The sequence below is a fragment of the Lontra canadensis genome, unplaced genomic scaffold (assembly GCF_010015895.1).
Source record: "Lontra canadensis isolate GAN:19392208 unplaced genomic scaffold, GSC_riverotter_1.0 scaffold217, whole genome shotgun sequence".
Classification (NCBI taxonomy): domain Eukaryota; kingdom Metazoa; phylum Chordata; class Mammalia; order Carnivora; family Mustelidae; genus Lontra; species Lontra canadensis.
The window spans coordinates 820,427-825,597 of NW_022631211.1; the positions used below are offsets into that span (position 1 = coordinate 820,427).

The window sequence follows — 5,171 nt, forward strand, 5'->3', positions numbered from 1 at the left end:
ATTGAGATATAGTTAATACATAACACTGTGTAAGTATAAGATGTTGATTTGATACATAAAGTATTACAAAGTGATTACCACCACAGACCTCCTTGAAATGACGTGATTAATGTTTCTTTCTTTCTTTTTTTTTTTCCTCTTTCCTTTTTGTGGTGAAAACATTGAATCTCTACTCTTCTCAACTTTCAAGAATATAAGACTTTGGGTGATGTCATGCAGGCAAGATGGCGGAAGGGGAGGATGTGGGCTGGTGGCAGAGCTGGCTGAAATAGAGCTACCGGGCAGTCAAGGAGAAGTCCTCCAAAGCCTTGCAGTTCATGAAGTTCATTTTGAGTTCACTCAGGTGGTACAGCATGACATAGCCTGCACCATTGTGGCCACAGTTAGTGTGGTCAAGGAGAAGCTAGCTACTGAAGGCTCTCAGGGGCAACAGCAAAAATGAAGAAGAGTTTGTCTGACTTCCTAGGGGTGATCTCCAACACCTTTGCTCCCTCACCGGACAAAACTATAGACTGCAATTTCATCACCCTGATGGGCACGCCCTCTGGCACAGCTGAGCCCTATGATGGCACGAAGGCTCACCTCTATAGCCCACAGTCAGACCCGGAAGCCTACTGCAATGAACCAGCTGGGCCCCGGGATTGTTTGATGCCTGGCTTTCCCAGTTCTGTCTGGAGGAGAAGGGGGAGATCTCAGAGCTCCTTGTCCCAGCAGCTGTTTCCCATTCAGAATTCTGGCATTGGTATTTCTATAAAGTCCATCAACTAGAGCAGGAGCAGGCCTGGAGGGATGCCCTGAAGCAACGTGCAGAACAGAGCATGTCTGAAGAGCCCGGCTGGGAGGAGGAAGAAGAGGAGCTTGTGAGCGTTTCAGCCACATCTCCAAAAGAGGCAAAAAAACTTCCACATCCTCCCAAACCTGCCACTGCAGCCAAGGCACCAGGGTTGCCCAAGAACCTGTCCCAAAAGCTTCTAGAGGCATCTTTGGAGGACCAGGGTCAGACTGTGGATGTGGGTGAGACTGGGCCCCCGCCCCCTGCTCTGTTGAAGCCCCACATCCCTGCTAGCCGCCTCAGTGGCCCAGAGCCCAGGCCTCCAGCCAGAGTAGAGACTCTGAGGGAGGAGGCGCTCACAGACTTATGGGTGTTTGAGCTGAACTCCCACAGTGGGAAGTCTACACTCTCTAACAATGGAAAGAAAGGCTCAAGCACAGACATCAGTGAGGACTGGGAAGAGGACTTTGACTTGGACATGACCGAAGAAGAAGTGCAGATGGCACTCTCCAAAGTGGATGCTTCTGGGGAGGTGGAAGATGTAGAGTGTGAGGACTGGGAATGAGGGGAGCCAAGCGTGAAGCTCCCCCACCCAGAGAACCTCCCACTCCCTTTCTCATCTCATCCCAGCCCTGGAAGACACTGACTGAGAATATCTCCCCAATGGCCTCTGTCAACCAGAGCTCTGGGCACAGATTCTGGGTGGCTCCTTGCTGGTCCTTTGGGTCTCTGCTCACATCTGGGAAGGGGCTCACTAAATCCAAACCAGGAACTCTGACTTGTGCCAACCATAGGATGACTCAAGTGGGAGGAGACTTACCCCCCTCACCAGAAGAGCCTACATTTCTCTGCTGAACACCCACTGTTCTTAGGGACTCTTGCTGGGAAGTCCCAAGGGATAATTCTAGCCTTTCTACCTGTGTAGACGGAAGCTAAGCACCAGTCTACTGGAGGAAGTGGAGATAACACTCTATCCACCCATAAGCAGGCAAGGAAGGCCATCCCACTGTCCTTGGCTAGACCGGGATGGCCAGCACATTCTGGTTCCTAGCTGAGTGAGTAAGAGGCATTCCTCTCTGGGAAACTTGCCTCTCTTGGGGAATCTCCCCCTCCCAGGCATTTTCCATTCCCAGAAAAGTTCCTCATGGTTCCAAATCTAGAGACCAAACCCTGAGTTCCCACCTCCTTCCTCTTGTCTGGCCCAGGCTGGTATGTCCCCATGCCTCTCCCAGGGCTTCTTCATGTCGGATGCACCCAAGTCCTTAGCCCAGCTGTGCCACCAGTAGGATTCTGCTTTTGCATTTCTTCCCCTCCCCGAGAAGGAAGGGGGTCACTTCAGGCCCTTCTGTGCATTGCCTGGTGGGATACCTTGTCTAACCAGCTACCAACCTCCATCCCCCTGTAGCTTAGGACACAAGCCAGCTACCAGCAGTACAGAGCAGAGATCAAAGACATGTACTTCCGACTCTGGTAAGTCCAGCTTCTCCCCCTCAGCCCTTCTGCTTCTTGAAGGGATATGCTGGGGGTGAACTTCTTGAGACTCTCTCATGCTTCTGCAAAAGCTCTTCTTCCTGAAGACTGACCCAGTCTTTGTTGCTCTCAGCCTCCACTCTGGTAAAGCTGTTCCTCTCTTGGGGGAATGAGGGGCTGCAGGAATTCCTGGAGACCCTGGTGCTTTATGATGCTGCTTGGTGATTCTTGTACAGTCTGGTGTATTCACCAGTGATTTAAAGGGATTGTGGTCGGGTGTGCTAAGAGAGTGGTGGTCACTTCCACTTCAGACCTTCAGTGAGGGGGTGGGATGGAAAGAATGTTGAATCTTTTTTTTTTTTTGATGGGATGGGGTTTTTCTCTTTGTAATTATTTCTTTAGTTTATTAACCTTTTGGTTGTTCGTGAAATATGTATTTTAAATTATACAAAAAGAATATAACATATTATTATTAAATATAATCACCATGTTGTACATTAGGTCCCCAGAACTTATTTGTCTTACAACTGGAAGTTTATAACCTTCCACAGACACCTCCCAGTTTCTTTCATATCTAGCCCCTGGTAACCACATTCCACTCTCTGTTTCTATGAGTTGAGCTTTTTGTAAATTCCGCATATAAGGAGTATCATATAATAATTTTCTTTCTCTTCCTGACTTATTTCACTTAGCATAGTATCCTCAAGGTCCATCCATGTTGTTGCAAATGGCAACTGGCATTTTTTCATGGCTGAATAATATTGATATATTAATATTGATAATAATATGATGTATATTATCACTTATACAACATATATTATGACATATATTGATAAATTATCACCCATATTTCTATATTCTCCATTCATCCATTGATGGCCACTTATGTTCATACATATCTTGGCTATTGTGAACATGGTAGTGTAGGTAACTATTCAAGATCCTGTTTTCATTTTCACTGGGTATACATCTGGAAGTGGGATTGTGGATCATAAGGTAGTTCTACTTTATTTTCTTGAGGAACCTACTGTTTTTCATCGTGGCTGTACCAGTTTATCTTCCTACCAAAAACACACAGGTTTTTCTTCACATTTTCACCAACACTTATAATACTATTTTTGTAATGATGGTCATTCTAACAGGTATGAGGTGATATTGCATTGTGGTTTTGTTTTGCATTTCCATGATGATTAATGATGTTGATTACCTTCTTGTGTAATTTGTGTACTTGTTGACAAAAACTTACCCCTCCCCCTCCTCCTCCTTCTTGTCCTGTTCCTTCCTCCTCCTTCTCCTCATCTCCCTTTTTTAAAAGATCATATTTATTTATTTATTTATTTATTTAGAGAGAGAGAGAGAGAGAGTGTGTGTGTGTTTGTGTGTGTGAGCGGGTGGGGGGAGGGCATAGGGAGAGAGAGAGAGAGAATCCCGAGCAGATGGCACACTGTGCATGGAGCCTGGTGCAGGACTTGATCCCATGATCCTGAGATGGTGACTCGAGCCAAAATCAGGAGTCAAACACTCAATCAACTGAGCCACCCAGACGACCTGCCATTTTCTTCTAAGAGGGTCATGGTTTCACATTTTATGTCTTTAATCTATTTTATGTTAATCTTTATGCATGTTGTACAGTTTGGTTCTGCACATGGTTATCCAGTTTTCTCCCCATTTTTAAGAAGAGATTGTCCTTTCCCCATTCAGTGTTCTTGGCACCCCTTGTCAAATGTTAATTGACCATATATGTGAGAGATTATTTCAGGACTTTCTTTTCAGTTCCATTAGTCTATGTGTTTATGCCAGTATGGTACTGTTTTGATAACTATAGCTTTGCAGTATAGGTTGACATAAGGAAGCAATATATATATATATATATATATATATATATATATATATATATATGGTGTAGTTTGACATACCTCCAGCTTTGTTCTTGCTCAGTATTTCTTTAGCTACTTAGGGTCTTTTGTGTTTCCATAAAATTTTAGGATTTTTTTTTTCTGTATCTGTAAAAAATGCCATTTTAATAGAGATTGCATCACATCTGTAGATTGTTTTCAGTAGTGTGGACATTTTAACAATATTGGTTCTTCCAATCCACGAACATGGAATTACTTTCCATTTGTGTCTTCTTTAATTTCTTTTGTCAAAGTTGTGTAGTTTTCTGTGTACAGATCTTTGACCTCTTTCATTAAATTCATATGGAAATTTAAAACAATTTGAAAAAGGAAATTGTTCCAGAACAAACCATCTGACTTTGTGATATATTATAAACCTATTCTATACTAAACAAGTGTAATATTTGCAAAGTCAGGCATATAGGTCAGGGGCAGAGGTTACAGAGTTCAGATGCAGATTCGTGTATATTTTGCAAACTGACTTTTGCAAAAGGAAGCAAGGCAATTCAAAGAGAAAAGATTGTTTTTTCTGCAAACTGAATTGAAGTAATTAAATTTTCATAAGGAGCAAAATGAGCCTCAACCTTTACCTTATATCACACACACACACACACACACACACACACACACACACATACCCCCATGGGAACAATGAGTTGGATGCTCAGTTAGGCTAAAATTTTCTGGAGGGATATAAAGAGTATATAAATAAAGGGAAAATGATAATATGTAATTGTATTAATAAGACATAATTAAGAAGTATCCTTCAAGATTTGCCATTAAGAATGTGAAAAGTCAAGTCCCAAATGAGCCAAAAAAATTGTATATAGATGATATAGAAACAGAGATCTCCCAGAATGTTTTCCCAGTATATATAAAGAATTCTACAACCTCAAAAATAAGACATACAATCCAGCGTTTAAAATGGGTGAACTATTTGAACAAGTACTTTACATAAAATAATATATAAGTGGCCACTAAGCCCAAGATGCTCAACATCATTAGTCATCAGGGAACACAAAGTTACAGTACAC

General features: G+C 42.7%; 1 pseudogene; it reads left to right on the top strand.

Moving 5' to 3' along the window:
- The first annotated feature begins 224 nt into the window (after positions 1–224).
- LOC116861990 lies at positions 225–1,339 on the top strand (annotated as a pseudogene).
- The last annotated feature ends 3,832 nt before the right edge of the window (positions 1,340–5,171 follow it).